This window comes from Corvus cornix, chromosome 17 (assembly GCF_000738735.6).
Source record: "Corvus cornix cornix isolate S_Up_H32 chromosome 17, ASM73873v5, whole genome shotgun sequence".
In the NCBI taxonomy this organism is placed as follows: domain Eukaryota; kingdom Metazoa; phylum Chordata; class Aves; order Passeriformes; family Corvidae; genus Corvus; species Corvus cornix.
In genome coordinates, this window is record NC_046346.1 from 5,318,107 (window position 1) to 5,337,755 (window position 19,649).

The following is a 19,649-nucleotide window of genomic DNA, read 5'->3' on the forward strand; positions in this document are numbered from 1 at the left end:
TTTGGCCAGCCCATCCTGACCCAGAGCTGGACCACGAGGAGCCCAGGCCTGTGACTGACTTGTGGGCTTGGGGTCGTGTTCTCCCAAAGACCTGGAAACTGCAGGGCTTCAGAAGTACTGCCCCAGGAGTAGACACAGCCATGAAATGCACCCTGGAACTGCCACCGGGCTGCCACCGAGGCCTTTCTGCAGGTCTCTGATACCAGACTTCCACTGAAGCCTAGGGAGGTAATGCGAGGAAAAAGACCTTGCCTTCTCCTCCATGACACCTCCAGTGTCCCTCCCTCGGCAGCCTGAGCCTTGCAGAGCAATCTGGGGAGCCCCAGCTCCTCACAGAACCCCTACAAGACCCAGCCCTGCAGAGACAGCGGGGTCCCACCAGCAGCCCATGAAGCCACCAACATGTGTCCAGAGTAAGGGTCCCACAGGGTCCCCTGCATGTCCGCAGCTCTCTGAAATGGCCACAGTTCCCAGCAGCAGGGAGAAGAGGGATCCGGGAAGCCACAACCGCCGGTGTACGTGCTGTGCTGTGTGGGAGCGGCTGGCTGGGAGGGGAACCGGCCGCATCCTGCTCCCCAGGACGGCCCCGGGCACCGCCATGTGCCGGCAGAGGCCGGAGGCGAAGGCACAGGGCAGCCTGAGTTCTTTGGCCGCAGCAGGGACACCATCAGCTGGACTTGGCACGGCTCTGCATCCTGTCCTGTCCTGTCCCGTCCTGAGCACGGCGCCAGGGCCGTGCGGGGAGGCACATGGGCAGCCCTGGCACCCCTGTGCCACACCACGACCCTCGCTCACCTTCCCGCTCTTCATCCCTCCCCTCTCCAAAAATGTCTGCAAATGCCAACTGCCTGTTTTCCAGTTCCTCCAGATTTACCCCCTCCTCCTCCTCCTCCTTCTCGCCACCCCCCCTCCCCCCCCCCGCTTCCTTCCTTTCTTCTTCCTGGGTTAAAAATAATCAGTTTCTGGGAAGCAGCAGCCCTGCTGCGCCTGCCTCCCTGCACTCGCGCCCCGGAGAATAGCTCGGCTCGGCTCGCTCCGGCCCCTCCTCGCTGCTCTCTCCTTCCTCCTCCCCACCCCCTACAGGGATCTGACTAATATGCTTGGGCTCTGCTTGCCAGCTCAGCTGGAAAGGAATTTAACCATTGCGTGGCCTGGAGGGAAGGAGTGGAGAGCCCAGACCTCCCTCCCTCACCCGGGACCCCTGGTCTGGGTCCCTGCCCGGCCGTGCTCCCTTGGATGCTGCCCAGAGGATGATGGAGGACAAGGGATGCACAGTGCCAGCACCCCATGGAGAGTGGTGGTCCCAGCCCCAAACCTACACGCGTGCAATAACCCTCGTGGGCTCCCTCGGGGGTGTCCTGACTTCCTATAAACAAAATGCAGAACCCCAGTGCCGTGGTCCCCGTGGCTCGACCTGTGGGAGCCCCTCATCTAGCCACAGGTGCTCCCTAGGCACCCACATCCCTGCCTGCAGCCCACCACAGGCCTCCACGCTGCGTGAGGGTGGCAGCTGCGATCCCACACGATGCTGCTCAGGGGTAACAGTGGGACCAGCAGCTCCAGCCCCACAGCTGTGAGGTCTGCAGGGAGTGACCCCCGGGTTCAGGGATCCATGGCTCAGCCCTGCTGCAGTGCAGCTCTGGCAGGAGCTGCCAGCCCTCTGCCGACTGCCGGGACTCAGCTTCTCCTTCAGCACAGGGGGTAGGAAGCCGGCGCAAAGGCAGGGTCACACCTGGGTAAAAACCACGCAGGGAGAAAGCTCCTCCGAGGCTAAACCCGGGTGCTAAAACGCGAGTGTTTGCGCAGACCCCCTCCACTCTCCCTCCTTGCCAGCCAGGCTCTGAGCACAAGCAGATTTCCCAGCACAGGAGTGGGAGACACGGTGCTGCTTTACAGCAGGACAAGCAAAGCACAAAGCCTTGACCAAGGTTATCCCAGAGGGTCTGTGACAGAGCTGACCCTCCCCTGCCTCTCCGAGGCTCCAGCTTGCTGGTATATTGCAGCATCTCCCTGCTCGGCCAAAAACTCCCCTTGAAATCTCCTGGCCAATGCAGAAGGACTCCAAGGCCAGAAATCCTAAGCTCAGCACCCCAGCGCTGAGCAGAGCCACGAGGCACCAGCTCAGCCGCTGCTCACCCCCCGCGCTGGCTGGCTCAGCCTGGCTGCTCCAGGGCCAGGGCACAAACCGTCCTGGAGGAGGACACTGCCCTTCCCGGAGCCTGCTGCCGGCAGAGCTGGAAGTACAGCCCCTCCGGAGATGGAGCTGGAATTACAGCCCCTCTGGAGATGGGGCTGGGGAGAAGGAGAGGGCACTGGGCACAAGGCAGGGACCCGTCGAGCACAGGATCACCCTTTAGCTGCTGGGATGCTCTGTAGAGCGAGGTCCAGCACTGCAAAAGGGATCTGAAATAAGAAGATGTCTTCTCTCCAAATCCTCCCTTAAATGGCAGTTCTGATGTAAAATAGGGTAGGATGGAGTTCAGTGCTTGTTTTCTCTGCAGGACGCAAGTGTGGCTCAGCCTGGGACTGTGGAGCCAGGCTGGGTCCTCACCGACAGCCCCACAGGAGCACGATCTGCAGCCGTGGCTCTGCTCTCCCAAACGTCCCTGCAGAGCCATAGCCCGGTGCAGGGCTCAGGGCAGGAGACAGGAGGGAAATAAGCATCCAGTTCACTCCTAACTTAGCTGCCAGCTGGAGCTGGAGGCAGCAGGATGGGTGTGTGGGGGACCTGTGAGTCCTCACTCTGCACCAGGAGATGTGTGGCCAGAGCCCCTGTGGCCCCACAGAGCCGGCAGTCGGGGCGTGAAAGAAGTGATGGCAGGACACAGCCAGGAGCCGGAGCAGGACCAGGCTCTGACCATCCCTAGGTGAGTAAAACCACTCCCATTCCAAATTCCCTGGTGCCTTGGGAGCTCCCTCCAGCCCTGCCTTCCCCACAAGCCCTGCAGCAACCTCAGCAGCCAGGAAACGCTGGCAGGAGTGAAAGGGATAGAGAAATTGCAGGCAGCAGGATGAGACATGAGCCAGCACAAGCAGGATGTGACTCGGGGGTGACTGGGACTGCCGCAGGGGTGTCATCAGGAATTGGTACCTGGGGCCCATCCTGTACCCTCCCTCTCATGCTCCTCATAGCTGAGCCCAAGCCCAACCTCTGTTCCCCACACAAGTCACCAGGTCCCATTTGTGTTTCACCACCTAAATCCTCTGTTAACAGCACAGTGATATCTTCTCCCTCCATCCACCACAGGCTTTTGCCCTCCCAAGCTGCCCGAGGCTGTTGCCCAGGGCTGTCTGTTCTACCTGGGGCTGTCCCTGTCACCACAGTGCCCCAGCCCCCTCACCCCATCTGCAGGGCACACCTGATATTTCCCAAGGTTTTTTCAGCGCAGACTGGATGGCAGCAGTGGGAGGTTTGGGGCAAAGGGGAGCTCAGACACTGGCTAGACTTTCCTCTTGTCCTGCCTCAAACCAGCTGTTGTAGCACTGCAGGAAAGAAGAAAGGAGAGGATGAAGGAGGAGAAGCAGAGAAGAAAAAAACAATACAGGAAAAATATTTTCCCCCCTACTAAACACCCAAAGCTTTGTTTATCCACCAGCCCCTCAAGCTGAGGCCAGCTGATCCCAAGGTGGCCCCTTCCATGGGTGCTGTCCTCCCTGTAGCTCCCATCTCCTAGTCCCTCACCAGCCTGTCTCCTATGTGTGCCATGACCCCTGATGGGGTCTCCATCTCATCCTCACGTTTCATAGCTCCAGCATGGCTAAGGAAAGCCAACTTAGCTGGCATTCCTGCAAAATGACCTGCCCTTCCAGCCAAGGAGTTCAGCTCAATTCCCAACCCCTACCTGCATCCAGGCTCACCAGCCTTCCCTTCAGTTATTTGCTTCAGATGAGGAAAAACAGCAAACAGGGGATAGATCCAGCTGTTGAACCCAGTAAAGCCCAAATCTCCTTCTGCTTCAGCTGCTTCCTTGTTATGGGGCAGGACAACAGGGAGATGTCAGCCTGCCATGGGGCAGAGCCCAGGACACCCAACACCCTGGTAGATAAGGTCATCCCACATTCTTACAGAAAGACACCATGGAAAAGACCCTATTGCACAAACAGCTCCAACAGCGGGCAACAAAATCTCAAGGGGTCCAAGACGTTGCAGCTCTCCTTTTCCATCTCTCCCACAAGTAGGGCACAAGGACATGCTCCTAGGGGAGAGAAAATTCCAAAGCTTAGGATGGAGAACCGGCAGTGCAGGAGTACAGTTAAGCCTGGAGGCCAGGACATCCTCCTGGGACAGACCTCTGGACTCAGGAGGATGCAGGAGTAAACCAACACATCACAGCAACTCCCTAAAACACGGAGTCACTCTCTGGGTAACACAGTGTTTCCAAGGTGGGGCAAAACCTTTATCCTCCACCCATGATCCAGGAGTGTCCCCATTGTCTTTGCACGGCCAGCTCCAACCCTGGCAGGGAGGGACCAGCTGGGAGGCTGTGAGGGGACTTGCACTGTGCTCTACTCTCTGGGTCACTGTCAACTTTCTAGGAGCTGAAGGGGATTTTCTTTGTTTGGTTTTGAGGGAATAGAAAATTCACAAACAACTGGAAGATTCAAAAAGGCTGAATCATCCTGAAACTCAGGGTGAAATTGAAAAATTGTTTGGAGTGAAAAAAAGAAATACCGGTGCTGGGCAGAGGAGATGGCTTTGAAGATGTCAAACCACCTTCTCCTATCAGTCACCTGATGATCTGTTGTATTTGGGCATTTTCTAAAAGCATCTTCTTGACTTCTTCATTAAAAAAAAAAACCTATTTTTTTCAATTTAAAAATTTATCTCAATGTAAAAGAAGAAATCTAAGTAAATTAGGCAAACCCCAAACAAAACAGAACAAAACAAAAACCTTTCAGGCTAAACCAAACATTCTGGCTTTACCTAAAACAATTACTTGCACTGGGATGGGGTATTTCTTTTCTTTTCCATGTTACCAGAAATTGCCTACTAAATCCTTGTTCTGGGTTGGCATGGTCCAATTCCCACACCCAAGACATTCCATTTGGGCACCAAGCAAGACTTTCCATTCATTTTTCCAGCAACGTGGCTCTCCATCAATGAACCAGACCCATTGCAGTAACTCCCTTCTCCACGAAAGACAAACACTTTGGTTCTCCTTCCTCACAGACCTCGGAGCCTGCCCTGTGCATCCTTCACAGGACCCTCACCCAGCCTTGAGTCCCTTTAAGCCTTCTGAACAATAACTCAGCAACCCAACAGCCACCTCTACTCTTAGGCTGAAAGAACCTCCTCTGGAGAGGGGAACAGAGTCTCTTCTCAGGAGACTTGATTTCCAACCCAACCCAACCCAACCCAGCCCAACCCAACCCTACCCATCCTTCTCCTTGCCACCACCCATGCCCCAGCCTCCAACCCTGCCACCCAGACCAGGTGGCATCACATCCAACTCCAAGATCACCACACAGCCATGTCCCCAAGAAGAGAGATTTACTACCCAAAAAAAAAAAGCAGTTTTCCCTAAGGATGCAGTGGGGCCAGTTGGGAGGGGGTGTTAGACAGAGATGCCAGGCTGTATTTCCACCCTCACACCTGGCTGCAGAGGCGAGCGGCAGCAGGGCTGTGCATTCCAACCCCAGGCAGAGAGGTGAAACCCCAGGAAAGTAGCAAACAAGTCGAGGCGTAAATACAGCACGAATCCACGGCACTTCAGCGTGGTTCGTTATCTCTGCTTAGACTGGAGTCGGTGGAGCCGGGTTTGAGAAGAGCAGAAATATCAGCAATTAAAGATATGTCGTGTCAAAAAAACTCTAAACTGATTAAAGTTGAAGGCTCCGTTTTCTTCTTTTCATCAGAGAACGGAATCAAAACCTGCCTGGAAAGACGCGCTCCCCCCGTTCCCAGCGCTCCGAAGGCAGTGCCTGCATCCGTCCTGCTGTGTCCCTGCATTTTAATTACCACCTTATTAATATTCATGAGGCTAGGCACTCAAGGGGGATTGCAGTCTGTCATTCTCTCTCTCTTTCTCTCTCTTTCCCCCCCCACCTCTCTCGGCTGAGTCGGTGGGGTTTTTTTTCCCTTCCCCTTCCCAACAGTTGGCGTGCTGCAGATCCGCACGCGTGTGCGCGCAGCCCCGAAGGCGCTGAGCGTGCAAGGGGCCGCGGCGTGGGGAGGCCGCCTGTGCCGGCTGGTGGCGGGGCTGGGAATGCGGGTGGGTGTGGGATTGCCCCTGCCACGCTTGGCAACCCCGGCAGCCGGAGGCAAAACTGCCCCCAATGGGGGCATGATGCCGGCACACGAGGGAGAGCTGGCGCACGTGTGAGCAGGCGTGCAAGGAGCGGGCATGGGGGAGTGTGTCTGAGTGTGCTCGAACTCACGCAACTCCTGGTAGCAGCATCACTTCTGAGGGCTGGGGTGATTCTGTAGGACCTGCAAGAGAAGAATGGGGCTGTGCAGAATGGCACCGGCTTAACACAGCTACCCTCAGCCCCCACACCACCACCTCTCCTTGGGGACTGAGCACCCTGCACCCCAGTTCACCCTGCACCCCAGTTCACCCTGCACCCCAGCTCTCCATGCTCACACAAAATCACCCACTGCTGCAGCAGGTGAGAGCACCATGGCACAGCCACAGGGCCGCTGTGTCCTTGATGGAGCCACAGCCTTGGCCATCAAGGTGAAGTGGGATCTAAGGGATCTTGCATGCATCCAGCAAGGGGGTGTCCCCCCAGCTGTGGCCCAGTTGCTGGTGCAGGTTGCTGGCTGGGCAAATTGGATCCCACTTGTCTTCTCAGGTCCAAGGTGCTGGCGTGCCCTGGGAGGAGAGAGGGCAGAAAGCCTGGGCTGAGGGTACACAGAGGGAATGGAGCTGGAGGTAAATCGATTTCTCATTCCTAACTTGAGCAATGTGGGGTTTGCCCTCTCCTTGCTGTCATGCAGCATTTAACCCTTTCTACCTCCAGTACTGAAAACAGAGGCCATGTGGGCGGCAGAGAACTGTCCTGGCTTTGCAAACCCTGCTCCTCCCTATCCCCTCTCGGGTCACTGTCCCAGTCCCTCCCCATGAGATGATGCAGAGCCCAGCCACAGATGATGGGCAGGTGCCCCCATCACCCACACTGTTCAAAGCCATTGGCAAAGGACACGTGGGGCTGCCCCATCCCAACAGCCACCAGTTGCAGGTTTTTCAGGCAGATGCAGCCAGACCATAGTCCCACCTTCCTTCAGTACCTTCCTCTTCCATCTGACCCTAACCTTAACCCTAAGGACACCCAAAGCACTGTCAAGAACCTGAAGCCTCTTTGAGGATGAATCCCGTATCCCAGAGTGCTGCCTCCCCATTACCAACCACCTGCAAGCAACCTGTCGAGAGACACTCCAACTCGGCAGCTCCCCAACGCCCCACTTGCTCAGCTCCACAAATATTTGAATTAAGGTCCCCTGGGGAGCCACAGTCACAGAGTAACTGATTTCTCCTCCTTCATTATATCTCTGTGTAATTTACCGAGGGACGGCGGCGTGTGCCTCCGTTCGAGTGAATTCCCAGCAGGACTCCCAAGAACTCACAAATCAGGAAAAGGCAAGGCATTAGAATATGAAAGGTGAGGATGGTCTCCCCACCAAGACTCATCTTGCTCTTCCCCAGCTCTGTCAGTCCCGAATTGTGTTTTATTTCCGCCTGCTGCCCCTTGTGCAAGCAGGGAGGTCATGGGTTGGGGACAGGCCACGGTGCCATGTTATCAGCTCTGTCCCTGACTTCTGATCCTTTCTGGGCAAGAAGAAGGGAGGAAGTGTCTCCTCCCTCATGGAAACATCTCAGTAGATGCCAGGGAAGCTGATACAGCAAAGGTTTCTGAGTGAAATTGTGTCCCCTGGCCCTAAAATCTGACTTCTTTTCACCTGGGTAAGTAGCCTATGCCTCAGTTTCCACATCTACAAAAATAGTAGTCACTCCCTCCATTTACTGGTTTAAGACTCCCAACACTCAGCTGTTGAAGCTATAAAAGACCACAAGCATGAATCCATCTGTGTTGCATCTCCAGCAAGGAGGAGCTGGAGGACAATTTTGCCAGCTTAGTTCCAAAGTTACCAGAAGGAGCTTGAAGAGTCACCAAGGAATAAGAGAAGGGAAAAATGAGGAACTTGGACCAAGGATGTACAATTGAGCTGCTTTGCATTGTTTTCTTGTGAAACACGATGTGTGAGGAGATTGGTGTTGGTTGGACCCACCACAGTCTGAAGACAGCCCAGCTGAACCCATGGCCAACCCCCGCGTCTCAGTCCTGTGCCGAGGTGCCAGGGCAGGAGCAGCTCACCCTGAGAGTGGGAGGTTGTCAGTCCTGGTGGCTCATGGAGGATGACGGGACCTTTTGCAGGTTTTTGCAGCATCTATGAGCTGGGTGGGAGTTGTCTCTCTTCAAGTCCCCTGACCACTGCCACGGATGTGACACTGGAGTAAAGCGCCGGACGGGCTCGGATGCAGCGAGTTCTCTGTTCCAGCTACACTGCAAACAGCGGAGGGCAACATTTTGCTTCCTGGAAACCCAGAGAAAGAAGTATTTTTTATGAAGAGCTGCAGCTCAGAGGCAACCTGTAATGGAGATTTCAGAAAACTGGGTGTTCCCCCTTCCACCTCCTCTGCAAAGACAAAGACTTGGCAGATGGTGGTGGTGCTTCGCAGGGCTTGTGCTGGGCTTTTTTTGGGAGCTGGGTATTCAAATCCTCACTCTCATTCTTCAGTTTAGAGGTGTGAGTGATATAAAATCTGCCCATCCCAAAATCAGCCTGTCCCTGGGCTATCTCAACTTCTCAGAGCTCTTCCCACAAGCTGAGTTAAAGACCTGGGGCTGTTCAGCCTGTAACAAAGAGCTCCTTTCTCCCCAGCCTTCACCAGTTGTTGGAGTTAAATAGGCTGCACTGAAACCAAACCAAACAAAGCCCCTGCAAAGCGGCTCCAAATCCCCGTTCCCTAGCCAGCACTCTGGATTTCCCCCGGAGCACAGGAACGACACTCCCTGGTGTGCTACGGCTCTCTTCCCACTCCAAGAGGTGGGCTGCAGCAGCAAGGCTATGTTCTCTCCTGTGCTTCCTGCTGCCGGACATCCACGGGAGGTGATGAGGGGGTCTCAGAGTGGAAAACATGCCATGCAGCTGCTCCAGCCTCTGCCTGCCATCCCCCTGTTCCAGTGAATTTGCTCCAGACTCTGGCTACACTGCTGCCAGTGCCGTGAACCCCCCGAAGTAGCACAGGAGGAGCCCTCATGGGCACCACGTGGCTTTCCCAGGTGTGGGCAGTCCGACGGGACCTTTCCAAACACGCTGCCCAACCCACGCCCTCGCAGCCCCTGTGGGGCAAGTTCACCCTCTGCCATTCTGCGGGGCCAGGTCCCTGTCGCTGGGCACCGAGCCCTTCTCCCCCAGCATGGCAGCCACCAATTCGCTGAAGCAGCTGCCTTCCCTGAGCAGGGACGTGATGGCAGATGGGGGTCTCCACCAAAGCAGGGGGGGAATTTTTGGCCATGCCAGCCCCTGGAGGGGCTGCTGGCGCCTGCGTCCCGGGGGTGCTGAGTGCGGGGGTTCGGGGCTCTCTGTGCAGGCAGCTCAGTGATCAAAGCGCCGAGCACAGGCCGGGGCCGGGGGGAGGCAGGCGGCGAGAGATGAAACGGAGCAAAGTTCCCCGGGTTCGGACGCGGGAGTTGGAAAGGATTCGACGGCAGCTTGGAAAAGGAGGAGAAGAGGGCCGGGAGCAGCAGCGTTCAGCAGAAAGGAATGTCCTGATGGGACGGCAGCCTGAACGCCGGCCAGGACCCCCCCCCTTCCCAAGGCTGTTTAAAAGCCCCGGACCTCTCCAAGCCCTTTAATTGGCGCTTTAAAAAACTTCCTTGTTCCTTGACGCGGCGAGGTTTGCGTTTCATGCCCAAAATGACTCAATTCCCCCTCTCCCCTCCATGAAAAAAAAAAAAAAAAAAAAAATCATTCTCCTTTGAAAGGTTTGCTCGAAGCCAGCTCCGTCCCCTCCCCGCAAGCCCCGGTAGCCCCCAGCCCTCACCCCACCAGCCTCTTGTGTGTATTCTTGTTCTCCCCTAATAATCCACATCCCAGCTGCCTCCCTCTGCCTTCTCCCTCCTCCTCCCTGCCTCTCTCGCTCCCTCTTTCTCTCTCCTCCCCCCTTCCTCCCCCTTTCCATAACTCAAAAGCTTGTCAGGCTGGTTCCAGACTGCTGGCGCCAGGCTTCACTCCAGGAAAAAAATAAAGCAAAAGAGAAAGGCATGCAAGGCAAAACAGCCCCGCCACATGAACACACATCAAACCAGCCCTTTATCTCCCCGGAATGCTCTCCCCGCTGCAGAGCTCCCTACCCCGGCCCAACAGCCGCGCTCCCCATCCCTGTAACCCTAATGCAGCAGCGCCAGGCTGCGAGCGCACACGCCCTGCCAGAGACAGCGAAGGAGCAAATACAAGATCTATTATTTATCAGTGTTATCAATTATTTAGAGCCTCGGTGCAGAGAAGGGGTGGGGAGAGGAGGCCATGGAAGAGGCAGTTTTTACCCTGGTAGTTCAGGTGACGGGGTTCTGCGTGGTCCCACCTCCCCACTGGTGCTGGGATGTCTCCAAGACCATCCCTTGCATCCCACCCCGCGGACATGGGGTTGCTCCTATCCCTGCCCCATCCTGCCTTCAGGAGAGCAGGGCTTCCCCTCACAGCAAGCCGTGATATCCAGCTCCAGGAGCATCCCAGTTCCAGAGCCACTGGTGCCCGAGTGGAGGGCTGCACTACCTCACAGGCAGAGTGGCCAGCCTGAGGGTGAGGGTTCACACAGGGGGACCCTGGACCCTGACTCATTATCCAAGGGACCAGTCAGCTCCCAAAAATGCAAATTTTAGCATCAATATGCATTTTCTCAGGCACTTCAAACAGCACTCGCCTGGTTTGCCAGTGCATGCCTCCTCTCCTGAAGTCTGGAGGATGCACCACTCTGCTCATCACCACTCCCAGACTGCAGCGGTGGCTGGTGCAAGGCTCTGGAGCCTCAAGCCATCCTCACACCCAGCCAACCCTGCTGGAGCCGGTTTGGCGCAGGGCAGAAAGAGAAATATGACCAGGGCTCTTCTCCTCATGGAGGTCTTAGGTCAGTCTTGACCCCAAAAGGTCAAAACCAACATTCCAAACCCAAAACCCAGCCCTCACTGCAGAAGGAAAATTACACCAATCTGTGTGGCCCCTTCCAGCTCTGTTTTCTCTTGGATTTTTGGAGCAAATTCCAGCCCACCATCTTTGTGATGATGCTTGCAAAGGGTCCCAGTCACCAGGCAGGTGACACCCATGGCACTGTGCCGATGGGCACGGGTTCATCCATGGGCCACTGCCGCAAGCTCGCAGATGGCTACCGCAGCCTCCCCGCGAGGTAGCCGCCTTTCTGCAGCAGATCGCACCAAAGTAGCTACAGTGGGAACGTGTGATGAGGTGGGTGTGCTAAGAAGATTTTTTTTGGCAGACTTCAGGATGACTTTATTGCTCACAAGTTCTCGAGTCATGACTGAGTAACACACTCATCGCATGTCTGAAATGAAAAAAAACCCTTACCCCAGCACAAAATAAAGAGCCTGGACAAAGCGTGTTTGCTCTGCTCCCCTTCCCTGCTCCAGGGGTTCCAAGGTTTCCACATGGGCTGCAGCAACCACTGCCTATGAGCCTGATACTTTCCCCTGAGTTTGGGAAAAGAGGCTCCCGTGTACACAAGCACCAGTCCAACCCTGAGACCTCCTCGTCAGGTCCCCTTCCAAGTGATGGGCTGTGTATTCCAGGCAGAGGAGCACCATCCACTCTGACAGGATCTCTGTGACATGACTTTAATTTGGGTAGCTGAATTAGGCCTGCTGAGCCCAGACTTTCGCAGTGGAAGGTGCGACCTCAGCCGGTTTTGGTCTCAAGTGTTTCCTTCTAAGGCCCAAGAGTTCTGGTCCATGTCCCCATATCCCAGCCAAGCCGTGTGAAGCCTCCTGGGCTGGGTCAGGTAAGACCCTCAGATCACCAGAGAGGATAAAGTTCTGCAATGCAGATGCTGGTTTGGATGTTCCTGGGTGCCAAGAAGGTGCAGAGAACTGTGTTGTCTAAGGATAGAAGTATCCCCACCTCCAGTGCCTTCAGGTCTGAGAAACCAGTAGCTACCCTTGAAAAGCAGCCAATGTACTTCGAGCCTGGAAGGAAAACTACTGTCCTCTGCTCCAACTAAGTCAATGGGGGCTGATCAAATCCCTGTGCAACTCAGTGATTAAAAGGCATCAGCTGCCTGCCTAAGCCCACAGGTGCAAAGAAAGTGCTCTTCTCAAGGTAGGAGAATGAATGTGAAGAGCAACAAAGTGACTTCCCCAAGGTCACCTGGGAAACACTACTGGAGAGCCTAGAACAGAACCCAGGACCTGAGGTTTCTGCTGTCCAGCTCCCAAGTTCTCACAGCTCAACCCCTGGGACAATCCCAGCCCTCCCACAGCCCCACGAAGCCCCAGAGCCTTCTGAACATCCCTCCACTGGAGGGAAAGGAAGGTCAGGAGCATGAACCCCTCCAGATGTTGGCTTTTGGGTGCCCTCCAGCCCCAAAGGAAGAGTTCAACTGGGATGGAAAAATCTTTCCTTGAGTAAAGAAAGAGTAGGATCTGCTTTCTGCCATTTATTATTCCAGTTCTCCCACACTAAAGACTAAGGACAGATGAGAACTAGTTGGAAGAAGAGGGAAAAAAGCAAAATTAATTTCATTCCATTGTAACAGGTTCAAAAGGGATGGTTTAATACATTTTCTAATATTATGGGAGGGAAAAAAATCCAGAAAAAACAGTCTTTATAGTTGCTGTTCCTCCCCCTGAAAGAGCATATCCTGAGGAGAAAAACAGGGACCTAGGGAAAGGAGAAATTTCACTGAAGATTGAGGGGGGAAGAGCAGAAGGACAGGAGGAACCCTTCATTTAGAAATGTCACAGTCAGTTCTGTGAAGAAGAAAAAAATCCCATTATGTTGAGTATTTTTCACAAAAACTTTGTGTGTGTTTGTTTTTTAAAGGCTGGGGTTTTTTTTCCAGCTAAAAATAAAATTCCACATGTTAAAAAAAAAAACCAAAAAACAAAAAAGTCATCCGTCCCTGGGCAAAACCGAGAGCGCTGGAAGGGACAGCAGCAGCTACCCTGGGACGGCTTGTGCCGCTTCTCGACAGGCGGCCCTGATCGCGGTGACACCGCCGGCTCCCGGTACGTGCCGGGGAAGGTTGGAAGGACGAGATCTGCCCCGCGCCGCCTCCGAGCGCACCCAGGGAGCCGGGGCGGGTCCGCAGCAAGCCAGAGCTGACGGTCACCAGATCAGGGCTGTTTCCTGGCTGCCAGCTCCTGGCACACGGGGATGAGGATGCCCGAGAGCATCCCTGGTTGCCGGTGGCCGAGCTCCAGAGCTGCCCCAATGGGTGCATTTGAGGCAATCCCCGACGGATGCCTCCAGGAGCCCTGGTGTGCTGGGGGCTAGCCCTGACGTGGCCCATTGCCCCAGCCCATCCTGGGGGAAAAGCGGGAAGCGGGACGCTGCTGGGGCAGAGCACACGGGTGTCACGGCCGGTCCCAGCTGTATCCTTTTCCCATTTCCCTTCCATGCGTGCAGCCGGACTCCCCTCCCCGCTGAGGTCAGCTCCGGCTATTCTCTCCTCTGTTTCCCCTGCTCTTGCCATGCACTTCCCGTCTCCCTTTGAAATTTCACCTTTGCTGCGTCATTCCCTATGGGCCGTTTTGGGGCTTGGGTTCACGTGGACGTGCTGCTCCCCGATGCTATTAAAGAGCCAAGGTGGGGCTGAGCCTCGCTCTTTGGGACCACTTGTGCTGGGGGACACAAGAAATAACCCAGCTCACACAGATCCATGTTCAGCTGAAGAAGCACGAGCCCAAATGCTGAGCTTGCACCAACAGCCTCGAGCAGCACAAGAGTCAGAAGGGAAAACGCCATGAAAAATAACGAGGAGCTGGGAGGAAACAAAGGCTGGGCAAAACAGGGAGTGTTTCCAGCAGATGGAGATGGCCAAATCCGGCAGTCTGCTAGCCGTGCTGGGCTTAACCAAAGCTGAGCAGGACCTGGCCCTGACCCAGGACGGGCAGAGGAGCTGTCTCATGTCACAGCCACCCACTTCCCCAATGCCACTGAATCGAGGGATCTCTCCCAGGCGTTACGGATGGGACACCCAAGCACCCACTCAGCTGACACGGGGAGCAGCACTCTGCCACAGCATGAGTGAAATCCCCAGCGGGGTTTGGGAGTGAACAGCTTCCTCGTGCTCCCACAAAGCCCGAGGGAATTCAATGCCGAAGAGAGAGCAGCTGGGCTCCTCCCCAGGCGGAGCGACTGCCGTGCTTGCACGCGCCCCATTTTGGCCAACCGTCCTTTCCATGGAGGAGCCACAATGTTGAACAAAAGCTGTCCCTGCTGGCCCCCAGCACTGCTTGCCGCGCTCCCCGCGTGGCACTGGGCCAAACCCCTTAACAAAGGAGGGCTGGAAGCAGAGCACACATTAACTCCGTGGTGGATTTCCCTTGAGAGACCCCAGCGAGGAGCATCACCCACCCCGCTGCGGCAGAGCCTGGGCTGGCAGCACTGGCAGCACATGGAACTCACCCATCAGGGCAGCTGCAGTGATGGGGTCACTTCGAGCTGCCTGGAGCCGTGGCGTCCCCAGGACACCACTCCAGCTATTTTCCAGCGACAGCCGACATCTGCCGGCGACCTCCCGGACACGGGCTACAGCCAAGCCGTGTCAGTGAGATGAGACACAGCGCAGAGGGGCTGCTCCCTGCAGTTTCAGGGAGGAGGTGGAGGGAATCTCATGACATGAGAGCCTGGAAGAAAGGCCTGACCCCAGGTTATAGATTTTTGCCTCCTTCGATGGCAATCACTGACAAATGCTCACAAGTACATATCTTTGGAGGAGCACACACTCACTGAGACGAGAGAGCCGAGGGAAGGGCTGCACACCTTCTCCCCTGTGCTCCCTTTCCCAGCTGCTCCTGCCGGGAAAGGCTCAGCCAGCCTGGTCACATCCCACCCCACTTCAGGGATTCTTTGTGGCCAGGGATCACATCCTGCTCTGCAGGTGGTTCCCAATGAAGAGCGGTGCTGCAGGGCTGTGGGTGAAATTGCAAACACCTGCTTTGCCAAATGGCTTTAAAGCTTCCCCATCTCCTTGGGTTGCATCACCTCTGTCACTAGAATGCTCTCAAGCTCTCCCGTCTTATGTCCTGTCCATGCAGAAAGCTCTCATACAGTCATGGATGTGCTCCAAATCATCACAGACAGTGCTCATTACTTGAAGTCTTATTTGGATATCATCCATAAAGGGAAAAACCCTCAGTGCTTTCTCCACTCTTCTTCCAGCTCACGGATGCTCAGGATAGGATTGACGCCTTCAAACAGTGGCACAACTATCTCTAGCCTGGGCGTTGGGGGTCCTTAAGGAAAGAGCAGGGATTTGAGAGACAAAATCTGTAGAAGAAAACGTGAACCTGGCAGCCCTGTAACCTAAACCAAGTTCTGGGTGGTTAGGATCTCCTGGCCCATTGCAATGGGCAGCAAGAAACAGGCACCATTTCATGTTTTCAAGCTCAGAAATAGTGTTTGAGTGAGTCACAGGGATTTTTGGCCCTCTCCTGAAGGCTTCAGATTCATTCACTCTTCCTTTCTTCTGTTATTTTCAATAATCTGAAATATTAGTGAGCTGGGCTGAATCTGCAGGATTTACTCACCACCTCCAAAGGCAAAAAAAGACTGAAAAATAGCAAAACAGCATGGCAAACCCCAAGCATTTTGAGCTCCTGAAGATTTCCAGACACTGGTAAAATCAGGGAAGAGCCTTTAAAGTAATGAGATTTGCAAGGAAACAAACAAAGAAGAAGAAGAAGAAAGGAAAAAGAAACAGGACTGGTTGCCTTGCTTTTATTTCCCTGTTGGCTTTTGAGCCTGTAGGCCACTCTGACATCACTCTGCTAAGCTCATCTCTGCAACCATGAGGTAAGAAACCCTTAAACCAGCAACCCCCCTGCCAGTGCCCTGCAATCACACAGCTCCAAAGAAATGGAGGAAAGAAGGAAATGCTGGGATCCAAGGGAAATCTCAAGAGGTTTGGAGGACCATTCAGAGGACCAAGAGGAGCATCAGCGGACAAGGCAGAGTGAGAGGTGCCCTTGAAAGCCCCTCTCCAGCCGCAGGGTGATGGAGAGCTGGGGACAGGGGCTCGAAGCAGGGCAGTGAACGTCGCCGAGCACCGGCGTGGCCGTGCCGCGTGGCTGGCTCGCTCTTGGCACTAAGGACAGTCCCGGGAAAGTGAAAAGACTTCCAGCACATCTCAGCAATTTCTCTCCACTCCCAAAGGAAGCGTGTTTATTGGAAGCCATTTTCTGCATAAATAGCCCTTTCCTGCTGTTTCCCACAAAGTCAGACTAAAATAATTTCCTAGGCTTGAGGACGCCAGCCCACAGCTTTCTAGATGGATGCACAGAGCTCAACCTTGAGCAAGAGACCAAAGACATTCCCAAAATCCTGCCCAGAGTCCAAAGCAGAGGTTTTACATCCCCTCCCCAGCAGCACTTGCACCAACTTCCAGCTGGCCCACTGCATCACTCCTCCCCAGCACTTTCCTGTGGGGGTCTCAAAGCCCCCTGCAAGCCCATTCACACTCCGCACACATCCCAGATGGAAGCAAGACCCCAAATCACTGCTCAACACACAAAGAGCAAGGAGCAGCATACTCAAAGACCCAGACAGCACACACTGGAAAATAAACTGGTCTTCAGCCCCTGAAGGACTGGTGTACAAGGGGAACAGTAGGGATGGAGGGATGGAGACAATCCAGTGGCAAGGCTCTCTCACCCCACACAATTTAGAAGCGATATTTTCTCCACAGCAGGGAGCTGGTGACAGGAACAGGTCCCTATTCACTCATGGAGGTCCCCTGAAGGCTCCATGCAGCAGCACTTTGGGGGCTGTAGCAGAGAGCTGAGGTGCTGCAGTGCCCAGGGAAAGGACAGAGATGGGGTCCCCTCTCCATCCTCCCCAGTTCTGCAGCACAGCACAGGATCCCACCAGGCAGCTGGAGGGTTCTGTGCCTGTGCTGCCACTGGCTCTGCTGCTGACCGTCCTCGGCCCCATCATCCAGGCTGGGGCTTGGCTGGGACAGGCTGAGCCAGCACTGCAGGGTCCCCAGCAGCCTTGGCAAAACACCACTGGGAGATCATGACCACAGTGACGAAAACCACCGCACATGTGGCCCCAGCGTTCCCAGAAGAGCCCTTGCTCTGTACTCCAAGGCCAAGCAGCCCATGGATGCTGCATGCCAGGCTGCTGTCCTTAAGTTTAGAGCAGGGAGGAAAGAAGGAAGATTTGGAAAAGCCTCTGTCTGAAGCTGCTTGGGGACTGAAGGCAGAGGGACTGCAGCACTCTGGAACTGGAATTGGGCAGGACACAGTTAACGCCTGGTTCCTCGTGAAGGATCAGGAGGAACTTGGCTTCATATTTCATGTGTGGGATGTTGCAAGAGGACAAGGAGCCCTGAACCCCAGCGGCATGCGTTCCCTGGGAGGAACCCACGACGTGCCCCTCTCCGTGGCCGCTCCACCGAGGGCAGAACCCTCCCTCCCGGCGAGGGACGGTGCCACCACGCCAAGAGACACCGGAGAAACGCCAAGGCAGCACCGACTCCACGGTGGCATCGAGATGCCGGCAGGAGAAAGCGCCGCAGCCGAGGGAGCGCTCGGGGCTGGCGGTGGAAGGGCCCCACGCGTGGCGTGGAGCTGGGGGCTCCACGGCTCCCGGGCGCACATACAAAGGCTGGGCTCCCCCAGCCCGGCTGATGCTCGACCTCTCCGTTGTCCTCGCTGCACGCCTGTCCCAGTTCCAGCAGCCGGTTGCTACAGCAACTGAGCTCTGACTAATCATTTGCGCAATGACCTTTTTTCCCCCCAGAGAGAGGGAGGGAGGGAGATGGAGAGGAGGGAGGGAGGGGAGGAGAGGCAAAGCGAGCGGAGGTTAGCAAGAAAAAGCAGCCAGAGAGAATGTGGGGTTTTTTTAGATGATGCAAGATTTTTTGGGGGGGAACTGGGGAGATGAGGGCGGCAGGAGGGGGAAAGGAAAGCAGGTGTTGAATGGATCCCCCACTCCCGGCTCTGTGCTTGAGAAAGGGTGGATGGATGGGGGCAAAGTTGTCTGCCAGCGGGCAAAGAACCTCACTGGGATCTCTTCCCTGGGCGCGGGGGTGGGGGGACTCCAACCGGGGCTGACATTGCAGCCCTTCTCCTCCTCCTCCTCCCCACCCCACACCGACCCTGGCCACTGCTGAAGGGCCAGAAGTCAAGAATTTGGCTCTGCCTCACTACCGAGTGCCTGCAAAGGGCTGGTTGGCCCCAGGTCAGCTGGGATGGAGCACTCCAAGCACAAAGCCTGACTGGTGGGTGGTGGTTGGGGAAGATACACCAGGGCTGAGCTGAGCTAAAATCTCCCGTGTCAGCGTTACACCAGGAGGGAACAGGGCCGGACTCTGCTGAGCCAGGAGAACCAGCCAGGGAAGAAACCTGAGCCCAGCTCCAGTGGCTCTGATGGTGTTACTGGGAGGGCTTCACTCCCACCTCTACTGCCTTGAGCTGAACAAGCCCAGAGTCAGGTCTGGCTCCAGCTCCAAAACAGAGTAAATAATGCAAAAGCCTCTTTCTGCAGAGCTCCGAGAAGCACATGTGAGGTCACATCTTCCTGAGTTGGTAGGAGAAAACAGTTTAGAGGTTGTGCATTGTTCCTCACGCCAGCTGGTACTTAGAGAACAGAAGCTGGTGAAACCAAAAAAGCAGTGGCAAGGTCCTCCTCGCCAAGGGGTTGATGGTTGTGCCCCAAGTTTTCACAGCAAAAGGATTTGGTCTTTATCCCAATGGGATAAGAAAACAGTCACATCTGACCTTGACCAACTGCAAAGTGCTAAGCCAGCTGAGATGAACAACAACAGTGACCAAGAGCAGTGTCACAGGAAAATGGGTTGGCCACTTGGAAAGAAAGGGAAGTTTGAAGAAAAATTAGTTTTGTGGACAGAAATTCCACAACACATCCTGACAAACTGCAGTTCCGTTGTGTGAGCTGGAGAAGGGGGACGTGATATGACTAATGAACAAACCAAAGAATGAGTTATATCCTGAATGGTGCTGAGCACACACTCTCCACACACAAATCCTGCTGGCACATGCTGAAGGCTCAGGACAGGGAGCTCTCATTGGGCAGGACAAAATCTCATTCAAAGAGGTTTTATGGTGGCTGGGGCTTCGACATCCTTCCCTGTCTTTCTGCACTAATGATGGGCCCTTTCCTTAAAGCAGATCAGCCAAAATCCTTGCTCCAAACACCTCCAAAAGGTCCTAGAGCCAATCCTCCTCTTTCAGCTTACGCTTCCCTCTGCCCATCAAAATAATGCAATGAACAAGACATTCCAAGCAGGCATTTCACAGCTAGTTTGAACACCTAAAAATGTAAAGCAAGACTCAAAAAATCACCTGTGGCTTAAGGCACATAAAGGAGAGGCCAGGTTGTGCGGAACACTCTACACGCAGGGAGCACCCAACATGTTTCCCTTTTCAGCACGGCTTGGCACCTA

General features: G+C 55.1%; 1 long non-coding RNA gene across 9 annotated transcripts in view; it reads right to left on the reverse strand.

The window, feature by feature from the left end:
- The window catches only part of LOC104688291, an 84,955-nt gene that overhangs the window by 14,064 nt on the left and 51,242 nt on the right, over positions 1-19,649 (reverse strand). For 7 of the 9 annotated variants that reach the window (XR_005603240.1, XR_005603241.1, XR_005603243.1 and 4 more), the window contains 3 exons: positions 8,317-8,536; positions 6,379-6,430; positions 3,360-4,196 (listed from right to left, as the gene is read on the reverse strand). This is a non-coding gene — a long non-coding RNA (uncharacterized LOC104688291). Of the gene's footprint in view, positions 1-3,359; positions 4,197-6,378; positions 6,431-7,505; positions 8,537-19,649 lie in introns of all 9 variants that reach the window. The other 2 variants (XR_005603242.1, XR_002045165.3) reach the window with 2 other exon arrangements.